A 14,243-nucleotide genomic window follows, 5' to 3' on the forward strand; every position below is an offset into this window, starting at 1 on the left:
GAGATAAGATGGAGGAAAATACCCGATGTTACTGTACTGCTGAGCAAGTTCTGAATAAACGCTGTTAAGAGTTCTTTGCCTACTTCTGCTTTTACCTCGTCCTGGCTTCCAAACATAACACTATTTGTCTTTTTCAGATGGTGTCAGAGATATTCTAAACTAAATGATGGCAAAAAAATCAACTTTTTTCTCACAAATGCAAACAATGTGAACTTAAAATGTGCCACTTTCTGTTGAATAAATTATGGAGTACCTAATTGTTATTTTCTGCTCCAACACTTTATTCAATGCCTTGCTAATTTAACCATGCATTTACAGATTCAAATGCAAACATGTTCTCCTGAAAGGACAACAAAAATCCATTCGGTAGACAGTGGTAAGGATCATCCGTCTTCAATCTCAGCTGAATTTTCATTCCCGTTGTGACGGGCAACAGCGTCTAGTGTTGCATTCATATGTCAATCGCATATCTCCTTAGCAAACAACAAGTGGAGCTGATGCTGCCTGTTTTTTTGTGCAGCGTGATTGGTTCCAGAAGCAGGACACTGGAAATAAAGACTGACTCACAGCGACTGAGGGAACGCTACAGGGTGAATCTTGGATTTATGCAATTCCAGATTTTCATGTAACCATGTCATTTTTGCTTTTTAAATGGGGTCAAATCTGAATCGCTCCCCCCTTCGATCACACCGCTTTCGCCACTGAAATGCAATTTCAACTCAGTTGTGGTTTGAGGGCACTGAAAATGAACTCCTCTGAGGCCGTGCTTAGGAAATGAAATTGCCTTGACTATGGCCTTTTGTCACATAGCTCTCGCTGCATATTAATGATCGGTGCAAAGTGATGTAGCTAGTTTAATCAGAGACCCTTGATTGGTCCTCATCTGTGTCTTTTGTTTTTTTTCTTATTAGTTCCTAAATGTTTCATGAACCCATCAAGGGCTTGAAGGTGTTTTTCATGCTGTTATGTGCGACAGTTATTACAAGCATATCTCCTGTGTTTACTTAAAAAAAATAAATAGAGACAGAGACTGCGGCGGCAGCGTGTCGGTTGGTCTGCGTTACCCAGAAAGCAGTTGGGCACAATATGCAACACCAACACCGTGAGTGAAACAACGACTGGGGCAGCCTACTATATAAAGTACTCGGGAACCACTTCTTTATAATGTGGATGTGTAATAATAGAGTACAGAACAAATTGGCATTTATTCTATGTGCCTTATAATGCGGTGCGCCATATACATGAAAAAAGTTGTTTTAAAATATCCCATTCATTGAAGGTGCGCCTTATAATGCGGAAAATATGGTAGTTATTAGTGAAGCAATAAATCAGGAGTAGTGGATGAGAGTTGTAACTCAAACAGCAATAACATGGCAGACACATTAAGGAACAATGCTGAAATCAATCCGCTTTCCAGCAAAAATCAACACGAGTGACAGCAATGACTTATCGCTCAGGACCACAATGTCGTGACTGAGCAGTTCAGTCAGTATAGGGAGCAACATGCAGTACAGTAAGTTAATACAAGACAAAACTACCTGATTGTTAACATTTAATAATCCACTAACAGGTCACAGATTGTAGAGGATAATCAAAGCAAAAATCGATACTTGGCAAGAGATTTTGTCCTTTTGCAGCAAACAAATCCAAACAATCACAAAATGATCTCTCTGAAATGTATGCGTATATTTTAAATGCCATTCAAAAGTAAAACTGACTGCATGGAGAGCCATGGCTAAACCGAGGGATGTCAAGAAGTAGTAATGATTATTTCCTTTGTGCTCTACGTCCTAATGTTCTTTAAGGCTTCGCTGAACACAGAGGTTCTGCAGAATGACAGCTGTGAAAGGAATGAAATGAGGCAGAAAGCAAAACTCCCAGTGAAAAATATGAAAAGTTATACCATCCTGCTTTCACTCACTCCCACTGTTCAGGGACACTGAAACAAGTCAAATGCAAATGTGAGCACATTTGCCGAGCACGTCTCCCTGTAAATCCTCAGTGACTCGACATAATAATCCGGAGACTAAAAACCCATTTTCTGTCATTTTAATTTTGTGTTGAGAGTTTTAGTATTAACTTCAAAATGACATTAGGATGTTATTGTGGACGTGGAAGCTTGCGGAGCGTACAGGCAGAAAATGGTTGTGGTTGATTATAAATCACTGACTGAACTCGGTAAGTTAAAATTGAAATCATAAAACAACATGCTATCTAATTCCTTAAAACTGTTTCTGTTGCAGCTTTGCGTTCTTCTTTCACAGTGAACTTAGGACAGTTACGGTATTTCTAAAGACTTCGGACATCTCTCTCTTTTGATCCCATCATGTTGTTCACAACAGTCAGGCGCCCACCAAACTTGTTGCCCAATTTATTTGTCAAATCAGGATGCTTCTATATTTTAAGGCACTTTTTAAAAGAAAAATACACACTTTTGTGTATTTCTTTGAGGTGACATCTTGTAATGTTTTGCTGTAAATGTTCCTGTGCCACATGTACAGTTTGTGGAGCCAGGTAGCCTTGCCACTTCCCCCTGTCCTACATCAGAAAAAGAATTGGGGCACCTTCAGCCCCTGGCATGAATGGGCAAAACTGTGGGTTAGACCCAAGTGTTGAAGCTGGAAAAGGGGATTCACCAATAAGTGGTTCCACTTAAGGCAGCAGATTACGTCCAAGCCCTGGTTGGTGATCCAACTTTTTACAATTTAATTTAGTTTTTTCTTGGCCTCTGATTTGGAGGAAGCATTTCATCCTGTTAGACACTCTGCTGTACAGCACTCCCATTTCTGGCTAGAGGTCTTCGTTTAATGCGTCCGACAGAAGCTCACTATCTGCAAAAAGCTGATAAAATCTAAAGCAAACCAGAGAGGGAATCTTCTGCTTCATCGGTACAATAGGAAATGGTGTCTTTAAAAAAAACAAATTCAGGAACGTTGGTCAACTACTATCATATTTATCTGACAGACAAGTGTCTAATGAAAATAAAATGAATGCTTCGAGAGTCATCTGGTGACTCGGGGTGAAGAGACGAGACATGAAACAGTTTGCAAGTTTGCACTCAGCAGGAACTTAAAAGTCCAATTCCTTCATGTTAAAAGATAACAAAGCAAAGTTCTCACGTACAAAGGGGAAACTCAGATTAAACATTGGAAGGCGAATGAAGAGTTTCATTTATCAGCCAGTGAGAAAAAAAGGACCCATTCATCTATAATCCATTAATCTAGGACTCTTATGAGATTCACATTCCAGTTTCTCTCTCACTGTCTTATGACAAATAGAGCTAATCACTGGGAGCAAAGGGATCCAGACAGCTCAGTCCAGTGTTCATAGGCTGGGCTGCATCCTCCTCACATTTCAGGAGGAACTGAAATCGTCCCCCTTTTCTGATGTTAATCTATTCATACTCAGAAATTCACCAATTTCCGAGTACGAATAGATTGTTCATTTAAATGAACTAAAACACCAATTTCCAGCTTTTTTGCCTTGTTCAACAGTACAGGTGTTGTAGTGTCCATTCTATCCCACTTTTAAAGCAAACGTCAAATTTCCATCACTTTTATCAGAGCAAGCTTCTAGATCTAATGAAAAACGAGAGATTCAGAGGGAAGGTAATCGTGTGCTCAGTGATGAGCCGGGGGACCCGGGGGCTTCTTGGCTCGTAGAGATAAGGCTGCGCTCATCCCACAGCATCCGCAGTCAGGGTTCATGCTCATGACCACAGTTCACATGTTAAATGTCTCAAAAACCTTCTTCTGGACAACAACTTACACACGGAAAGACCCTTCAGCATAGAAAATTGGGAAGAGAGTCTCCTCCACAACCAAAAACTGAAACCTCTACTAAAATCGCACGGTGCTGTGCGATACTAAGTACAACAGTAGCCTGTTTAAGGTCGATCAGACTCATCATTCAAAACCTTCATTCAATCTTTTGTGAGTGATTCAGCTAATGGCTGAGCATTCTTCTTCAAGATTTTCTGGTATGGATCTATTACAGCAATGCATTTATTATAGCAACTCACCCAGTTCCTGAAGCAGCACAGCAGCCCTGGACCATCACACCTATACTATCAGCTGTTGGCTTCTCTATTCAAATGCTGTATTTGCTTTTTATGCCAAATGTAATAAACTGCACACATCACAGTGTGTTTTACTATATTTAAGCTACTTGGTATCTGGTACCTGTTGTACTTGAGATGTTGTTCTGGGTTCCTTGCAGCCTCCTGGACAAGCCAATGATTTGCTTTAGGTTAATCTTTGAAAGCTGGCCATTCAATGGGAGGTTCAGCACAAAGCTTTGAAAATACTTTCTTCACCATTTCAGTAGGGATGGGCAACACATTGGCACTAACCCACGTACAAACAGCATATGACAGGAAGTACCCACAAGTTCCATAAAGACAGGAATGAGTGTGTTTGATGTGGAAGAATTTGACTAGACTCTTCTTCTCTACCCCACAGAAAAAGTTTGGAAAAGTCTTCTCTGCCAACATCAGTGTCTGACCTTGGAAATGTGCATCTGGAAGAATTATCAAAACAACAAAAAATCAAATCCAATAAAAAGCTACTTCTCTTGCCATGTGAACATATTAATTGACAAATGAACAGTAACCCATTGTTAAATGGATATTTTCACAAAGACACATTATTTTCTAGTTTTTTAGTAAAAAAAAAAAAGACCTGACAGAGCATAGCAGAGGCTTGTTTTTTAAAATCTTTCCATCACTCTAAAAGAAATCTTTAGGATTGCCCAATATCCATCCATTTTCTTACACCCTTGTCCCCTAATGGGGTCGGGAGGGGTGCTGGTGCCTATCTCCAGCTAGCGTACCGGGCGAGAGGCGGGGTCACCCTGGACAGGTCACCAGTCTGTCGCAGGGCAACACAGAGACACACAGGACACACAACCATGCACACACACACTCACACCTAGGGGCAATTTGGAGAGACCAATTAACCTGACAGTCATGTTTTTGGACTGTGGGAGGAAACCGGAGTACCCGGAGAAAACCCACGCATGCACAGGGAGAACATGCAAACTCCATGCAGAAAGACCGGGGCCAGGAATCGAACCCAGAACCTTCTTGCTGCAAGAAATCAGCTCTACCAACTGCGCCACTGTGCAGCCCGATTGTCCAATAATTTGTGGAAAATGATTTAGTAAGAGACTTCCTTGTGAAATGGACAACAGCAGCTCTGTGTGGGTTCTTCTCTTCCTGTAAAAACCCACTGTCACTTGTTGGTTATGTAGCAAATCACAAAATGCCTCCTGATGTTACACCAGCAGTCACAGATGAGTGGGATAGAGGTGTTAAACTTGTGCAACCGGAACTGTTTGTGTTCCTGGACATTTTGTTGAGAAGCAATGTTTTTTTTTGTTCCAAAGCAATAGTGATCATTCAATGTAATAACCTCTCTATATGAGAGTGCAGGTTCCTTTTTGTTTCCTTGTCAGTGAATGCATTGGACACCCACTGATTGAAAAAACAAAAGAAGGAGGAAGCTCTTCTTTACTAGTTGTGTTGGAGACAATGAGGCAGTATTTGGCTTTTTGTTGTTGGGATTTTATTTTTCAGATTTTTTAATTTTTATTTTTCATTTAGTTGTAGTCTTTAGCTTTGTTTTGTCTGTGCCTGTGGGTGCTAGCTGTGACTCCAGGTCAATGTATCATGTGCCAGTCATAGACCAATTTCATCCCCACCGATCTCATCACATTTCATTGCCCTAGACAAAAAAATTGTTTGCTTTTATTGTTTTTGTTGTTAAGTTCGTTCAAGAATGATACAAAAAAACGTTGATTAAATCTTATTTAGCTAATGTTTCTCTGATTTCCTGTTGAAACTGGTGACTTCTTGTAACATTTGACATATTATGAGCCTTTATCACACTAAAACAGCTCTGAGCTGGCACACTGAAAATAACTCGAAATGACACATAGTTTACAGAGAGTCTGTTGGTAAACGAGACAGTTACGTATGAACTTCAGAAATAGACGCAGTTATGAAATGACAACATTTAATTTCACTGTGTTTTTATTTTCTGAAGATGTTATATTACATTATATACCCACTGACTGTGATTTGGATGAGTCAGCTCTGAGAGATGACCTGGGGCTTGTTTGGAAGATCCAAATGCAGGTGGGAGCCAAACAGCGTCAAATTAAAGGCATTCAATAATGAAACATTGAAAACTCACAAAGCTGAAATCTAGAGATGATTAGAAAACTGGGAGAAACTGAGAAAAACCAGGAACAATGGAGAACAGCACAAAAAGAGTGCTTAAATATTTGAGGTGTGATTGCTGTGATGCTTCGCAGCTCAGTTAGTTCAAACAGCAAATGGACCTGTGAGCTGACGAGGCTCAGGAGTTGAGGGGACTTGACCAAACAGATAGACGTACAAAAACAATCCAAGGAATGAATGATAAACGTGGAATAACAAGAACTGCAACTAAGCATTGATATTACTGTCAAAAAGCAGAGCTAATTATAAAAATAACCTGGGAACTTGAGGAATAGATCAAACCAAACACAAGTCAATAGACTCATAATGGGAAATTTTCACAGTAACCATATCTGACCTTCTGCTTATAGATTTATTGCCGTCATATAAGCACATTTGCCTAAAATCAATTTTTTTTTTGTTTTTTGTTACTAAACATCCTCACATAGACATCTCCTTCTTATCAAATATGAAACAATCAAAACTGAAAAAGAAAGCAAGTGGGATCAAATATTTTATGCGGTATTTAGGATGTAATTTAAATAACTCTAAGTTACTATAATCATATTTTCTATCATGTTGCAACTAATAAATCCTTATACCTGAAAAACACATTTCTACACTTACGGATGTCTCCGTATCGTGGCTGCATATCTACATGCACGCACACACGCAGGTTCACAGACCAAATACTCACAGGCTCTTGTACATCACCGCTCAAATATTTACAACGTGTGAACGAACAGGAAATGATCCCACTACCCACGGCCTTTAGAGCAGCCTCATAGAGTCTATTAATAAACACTTGTGAAGGGAGACTCATTGTTCATTGATTGTGACGCTTTCTGCTCCGTGCCTGAATAATTAATAATAAAAACCCAAATTCCCCCTTTGGTCCAGTCATGTGTTTGTGAGGGAGAGAGAGAGAATGGCTGAATGAACACGAGAAAACAGGAGAGAAATCAGAGTGGCGGCCACTAGTTTCACCGATGCAAACGCAGCTAGACAAAGAAGGACAGAGATAAAAAAAGACTCCTTTGTAGCTTCGCTGTGTTATTCTTATCCTTTGTTGAGACAAAATACAAGAAAGGAGGGCAAAAAATAAATTGTCCCAAGAGGGTGAATTCATAATAACCAATTGCTTCCTGGCTATTGTTGGCTTAATGTTGGTGAAGAAGGAACATAATATGTTCGTAATAATAGGGTGTTTATAGTTTCCTGTGTAGCAGCGTGGCGCTAATTAAACTGCATCAAAATGTGTCCTCCCAGTGAAGATCTGAAAGGAGTCTGGAGGAAACAGAAGTAAAGGAAGAATGAGGGAAGAGACGGATTTACTGTAAGTGTAGGAAAAGTGCTGAGATTCTTAAAAGCGTCTATCATAATGGTCTTCTTTAGATACTCATTGTTTCATACATTTCTATATTTAAAAATGTCTCAGAGTGTTTTTTCTCCCCCCGTATAAGCTTCACATGTTAATTTTAGAGATGAAACACAAGGTTGGTTTGTTTGAGTGAAACTGACCTGAAAAGGATCGGGTTTTGCTGTTTTTTTTTTTTTACCTTGAGTTGAAAAGCTTAAATTATGGTTTGAAGTAAGACAGCATCAGCATTTCTTCTTCTTGCGGCTGAGGGACCGAGCTAAACCGGCTTCCACTAATCCATTTAGCTCCACCATAATTCCTCTTTCTGCTAAACACTTACAGCAGTCGTCACCCAGAGAAACATTCAGTCCTTTCTCTGAACAAACTCATTCATGTTCACAGTTAGCATTGCTGAGTAGATCAGACAAGTGATTTATTTGCTGTGTCCCAGTTTCACACATGGCAACAAACAAGGTCCCACTGCAACAGTGTTGAGATTGTAACTAAAAAAACAAGAAAATAAATGCGACATTATGATGCACTTTTTGGCTACCTGCATCCATTATCTTGTTCTTTTGGTTCTCAAGAATCAGACTGAAGCAATGTCTACATTGCTGCCCACAAGGCCTCAATCGGGCTATTTATTTCTTGCTTCGTCCGTCAGTCGCTTGTTAATGAGACGCCAAGATGCCTGAACTCCTCTGTTTGAGGCACAAACTGACCCCAAACCTATTACTGGCAATCGAGACTTTTCTGGTTGAGTATTTTGACAAAACACCCTGAAGTTTTCACACCTGACAATTTCCTCTTGCTCTTACTTGGATCATGCAAGATCCTGATAGCCTTTAATTCAACCTTGTCAAGATGCACTCTGCTAAAACAAAATGTGGACCAAACAGAACCACAGCAAGTGGAGGTCCACGGTTCCACAGTCATATCTTTTCCAGTGCCAGAGCAAGTAGAGGAACATGTGATCCCTCAGTGACAGGAAAACTTTTTGATCCCCTTTCCTAAGAATTGGATTCACCGTCGTGATTTTTCACCCAACTTCTTTTTCTCGTCATCTATTAAACGTTAAAGTTAACAACATCCCAACAATGTTTTCATCATGACACTGTGGAAACCTCTGCTGTGTCTGAGTTTTGACGACGTTTTCAAAATCCTGCGGTGGAAATTCAAAATGTATATATGATGAATTATTAGCTTCACAGCTGCAGCCAGTTCTTTCAAACTAACTCTACAGATGCAGATGGTGCCAGGTGTCACAGCCAGATCCTCCGTACGGTTTTCATCAGAAGCAGAAGCATGACTAAAGTCTAAATCTGCCTCTGGCGTCTGCTCAAAGTCTGAGACATAAAATTCTCCATTCTTGCCTAGTAGGTTCCACTACAGGTATCTGTTGGAGTCTCTTGTGCAGCCAGATTTTTGTAACCGAATTGGCAATAAGTGCTGGCAGAGACGATGTTTCCAGTCAGGCATCTGTGCCAAACATGAAGCGGATAAAAAATTGTTGGATCATGAGCAGAAGAAAAAAAACATATAGAGAGCATGGCTCGCTGTAATTTGATGCAGCAAAGAAGCTGTTTTTCCACTGGGTTACCTTATCTGTCAGGAACAACAAGTATTTAAAACACACTGATATTCTGTTTTTTTTTTTCTCACCTCTCTCTTTAGTAGACTGTGTATAAACCAGCTCATTATTGCCCTCTAGAAGGCTGTGGTAAAAACTTTGTAGCTGAGCGAATTATGTTCACTTGTGGTAAAACAAAATGTGATTGGGCGCACGCTTCTTCAAGATTTGGCAGCTTGCACGGTGTAGGTGCAGCACCTTCATCATCACTTTTATGACGTTTTGCAGGTTTGCCCTTCATGTTAAGAAGAAACAAAGAAAATCCAAAAATAGCTTTAAACTAACTTTTTAAATCTATTGTAAGGAAATGTTAAATCTAATCAAAACAGTTTAGATTTTTCATTTTTATTTTAACCAGCAGCTTCCACAGAAAAAAACACATCTAATCTGGGAAATGTGTTATATACGTAACATACTCTCTCCATTATACTTACTTTTTTTAATCAATATTTTTGAGACATATATGAAAACAAAACCAAATCCACAATTGCTTGTAATCTTAATGCCTGTAACGTTTTTCCACATGATCTATTAGTACAAAGCAAAACATGGAAAAGAAACAGGATTTGTGATGTTTCAAACATTGCATGACCTTGCTCAGAGTAGAACCAACACAAACAAAAGTCTTCATATCAAACATACATACAGAAAGCCGGAACCATTAAAAATATATATAATTTCTCGATACCCAAACTAGTGAGAAATACTTTGTCTAATTTGCAAGAAGTGCTACTGATGCACAATCACTCGGTCTCACATGGTCTGTATAGTTGCAAGATGGAAAAGTATATCATGACTTCCAACCTAATCTTCTGATTGCTGCTGCACAAAATGCCACATGTTCACATTTGTCAGAGAGACAGAAGGTAAGAAGCCCGGCAATGTCAGAGTCAGCAAGTTTCCTCTGTACTCATCCATTCTACTGCTCTGGGTAATTTATTAGCACACCAGACAGGGGCAGTCAACTTGAGAATGAACAGCTGGAAGTTTTCTTTTTTTTTTTTTTTTTTTTAGTTTCATTTGAAAATTTGCGAAACATAATAAAAAATGTGATTTCACAAAGGTCTAAAACTGCAGAGTCAATGTTTAAATGTGCATCGAATTAAAAGCCAGGGTGTGCCTCCGTCTACAAAGTGACAGCATGAGAAACGTGTCGGTCGTTGCCCATGATCTCTAAATTTCTTGTGAAGCACTTTTGAGATTTTATGGGTTAATCTATGGAGGATGTCAACAACTATCTGCTGTGAAACTGTCAAGTCAGCAGTGTTCTCCAGGACTGTGCAGACAATTATATAACATTTCTCTTCTAAAATTCTTTTCATTTGAGCTAACGACTGAATTAACAAGAAGTAAATAAATCTTTTGAATGTATCACTGTGTGCATTACATTTGAGTTTTATCCTGTGACTAAATTACTAAATAATTTTTCTATGATTTTCTAATTTACTCGTCCTGTGTAAAGGATCACTAGGACATGGCTGATTGTCAAACCTGGTGTTTATTTTGAAACATGGTGTGATGAGTAAAACAACTCTCGTCCAACTCTGATTTGATGGTGACAACAGGAGGCCGAAACAACGAGCTGATTTTGCTGTCGTTGGTGAGCAAAACACAAATATGTGGACCTGAATGTGATTGCAAGCATTGTTCTTGAGGAGCTTTAACAAAAAGCAGTGTATGCATTTTGAGCTCATACACTCAAAATGCAAAACATATACATGAGTGAAGGCAAAGGCACCAACCCACCTCATTCACGCCATTGTTCTCAGAGAAAGTAGATCCCACAGCAACAGTTATTACAGAACGGCCAAAAGCACTCACCACACTCATTAGGGTCGATCAGATCGCCTCTGTGGCCGACTCAGAGCGCCGGCTCCCTCTTTGCAGATTGTACTTTTCAGAACCAGCCCCCTGGCCTCCCGCTGCGTCCACTGCGACAGCCACTCTCCGAGGCTTGTGTAGTGTGCCGGTTTGTGTACACACATGAAGGTGGATGTGTGTGTCTCTGTGTGTCTAATCCCTGCTGAGCAGGGCGGGTGCTAGGCAGCCAAGGCTCACCGGAGAGTTGCATGCAGAAAACAGGGGTTAGATTGGGATTCATTACGAGGCGACGACCTGCTTTCCTGGCATCTTGTTTTAGTTGTGTGGCATTTTACAGCCCTCTCAAGCATTTTTTGTTTTTAATTGTGTTTTATACAAAGGTTTCAATTTGACTTTGCTTCTAAACCTGCAGATATTGTTTCAGTTATGTAGCTTCAACCTTTATATTAACTTTGGTATAACATCTGCCTCTGTGTGTACACATGCAGAACTTTTGCTAATGTAAATGGACTTGATTTCTGTCAAGAATCAATTAGACTCATACATTGTTGACTGCCAGATACTGTTACTTATGTTTCCATGCAGTGATTCAGCTGGTGCTCCAATAATATTGCTAGATTCTTCAGTCTCCACCGGGGTTATTCGAAATGCACATTGAGGTAAGCATGGATGCAAAACCAGAAGCTTAAGACAAGTTAATTGTCTTTAAATAGACATGAGTGACATGACTAGTATTTTAAAACATTTTTTTTCTATTTTATGTAAATAATTGGATAATTGGCTAACTAAAACACAGTGCATTCATTGATTCACCTTTGCATTCAGGTGCTTTCTTGTTTAAAGCCTTCACTAATCTGTGTAAACAGTGAGTCCATTTGGAGACGAGTCGCTTTGGAGATTTGCTTCATTTACAGGGAAAACAGTGGCTGCAGTCCAGCGGCAGCTTTAGGCGACAGACACCTTACTCATCACATTTAAGAAACAACTGCTGCAGAAAACGGTTTCCAGTCCGTCCTAATGGCTTCACAGTCACACTCACGTACACGTGACACACAAAGTGAAGACTTAAGTAGATTAGTAAGCGGCGTAATGACAACTAGCACTTGACACAGAAGCACGTTACACTAAGCAAGTCCACAGTTGCCTCTTTCTGTGATAAAAATCAACAGAAGACTGAATACATATGTTCATTCTTTTGGTTGTTTTGCACAGGTTGTTAGTGTCAACAGTTTACAGTGCAAAAATCTCTAATTTCTGACTCTTTTTCTGTATTTTTGGTTAAAATCCTCATTTTTGGAGACTAAATCATGCTTATGTCTCATAATTTACACAGAAAGTGTCTTGACGAAGCAACATTTATGGTACAGGAGAGTAACTTCAGGTTAAACCCTGAGCTTTTAGACGTGCTGGTCTGGTTCACTTTCTATCTGGAGGGATTTACTAACTTAGGTTTGGTGGCACACTTAACCTGCCCCAGATCAGGTGGACTTACATAAATAGATCACCTTGGAAAAAAAACAATGCTTACTGAAATTGACTTAATTCTGAAGTAATAATAGCAGGTAAGAAACTTCATTCAATATGTAGACATGCTGTTGACACAGCTGCCCAAAGGACGCAAGAAAAACAGATTGCATTTTCAAAATAAAAGTTTCTATTTCACGGTGAAAAAGTGTATGTCACAATCCAGTTAATGATAGAATAATTTCTCACAGCTTTTCCTTAAAATGCTCTTTTTCTTAGAAGAACTTTTCTTGCCAATTCAATGCCTGCGACGTGTTTTTCTCTTGCTGTTGACTAGGTTTGCCTGTTGCGTCTAACATATCAAATTCGACATAACACACTTGTTAAATTTGAGTTGGTCTGGTGCAGACATATTCACTTCATAAACACCTGCCTGGTCAGTAAATAAAAGCTCTTTGATTGTAGGATATTGTAAAACAAGAGTCTTAAGATTAAGATGAAGATCTCAGATTTAAGTCCATAACAAAAACAGTCGTACATCTGAATAAGACGCTTGTTTATGATGCTTGCAATACAATGCAGTCGTTGAGACTGTATTTTAGGGGAAAAAAAGTCAAACTCTTGGATCACTACAAATCAGAGCTTGTCATTCTGCCACAAAGTTGTGTTTGATTGAATTCAAATTTATGTTGTTTTTGTTTTTTATTATGACTGTAAAACTTTCATCAAAACCAACCGCACACACATCGGCCCCGCTGAGACAGATGAATGACAAAAGAAGGAAGAGACGGTTGGACTCAAGAGAGCCGAAGAGTAAATAGACCAACAGAAAGTCTTTGACGGGAATTGGGAGGGAAATATTGAATAACCGCTAGAGAAAGGTCACGGTCATAATTGGGGCCATTCATCATGGGACCATTTTAGAATAAGTGTTATGTGCCATCCATCCATTCATTGAGCCTCCGGCACAGAGTGGCTGCTGATAAGAGAGTCTGGAGAGAGTCCAGCCAGCAGACAACTTCTGTCCTTTCACTGACACAAAAAGCTGTAAAAGCTGCTGCACATCTTCAACGTAAAAAGAATTTAGTGTCTGTGCCGCTACCATGAAAGGACATAAATCTCAGTTCTTATGGTGCTGAACTAAATGTAAAAAGAAAAGGTGGCTTTAGAGAAAATAAGACTTCAGCAATGTTCCGCTTGAATTATTTTAAGTATTTATATATGTACAGAGTTTGCAAAATTAAACCTTTCATAGTATTTCATGCTACAGTCACATTTTTGTAACTTTTTTATTAAGATTGTATGTACTAACTCAACTCCAGTTCCTAATAGTGCAGTGGAAGGAAAATAAGATGTTTTGAAAGATTTACTAATAAAAAGCTGAAATGTGTGTCATGCATTTATCTTCAACTTCAACTGCAATTAGTATTTGTTTTCACCAACTTTGCACATCTAAATGTTTGGCCATTCTTTGATTGTAAAATAGTTTAGACTCAGTCAGATTGGATGGCAAGCATCAAAGCACAGTCATTTTCAAGTCTTGACAATTTTGTTTTATCTAAACAATATTTGCCTTTTCTTAAAAAAATAAAAAAATAATCCATTAAGCAAATTAACCAACATGTGCACATAAAAATCTTCCATTAGACAAGATCCTGATATAAACATATATATTGTATTGAGTTGGTCATAAATGCAAACATGAAGAGATCATTCGTTTCACTGTAACACAAAATACCTTTCCTGCA

The 14,243-nt window shown here is 39.1% G+C and overlaps 1 protein-coding gene across 3 annotated transcripts in view; it reads right to left on the reverse strand.

The window, feature by feature from the left end:
- sphkap (SPHK1 interactor, AKAP domain containing) overlaps positions 1-11,142 on the reverse strand; it is a 119,823-nt gene extending 108,681 nt beyond the window's left edge. For 2 of the 3 annotated variants that reach the window (XM_008425400.2, XM_008425398.2), the window contains exon 1: positions 11,032-11,142. The gene's annotated coding sequence lies outside the window, so the exon portion shown is untranslated. The remainder of the gene's footprint in view (positions 1-11,031) is intronic. The other variant, XM_008425401.2, reaches the window with a different exon arrangement.
- Positions 11,143-14,243: the final 3,101 nt, after the last annotated feature.

Source organism: Poecilia reticulata, linkage group LG13, assembly GCF_000633615.1.
Source record: "Poecilia reticulata strain Guanapo linkage group LG13, Guppy_female_1.0+MT, whole genome shotgun sequence".
Taxonomy (NCBI): domain Eukaryota; kingdom Metazoa; phylum Chordata; class Actinopteri; order Cyprinodontiformes; family Poeciliidae; genus Poecilia; species Poecilia reticulata.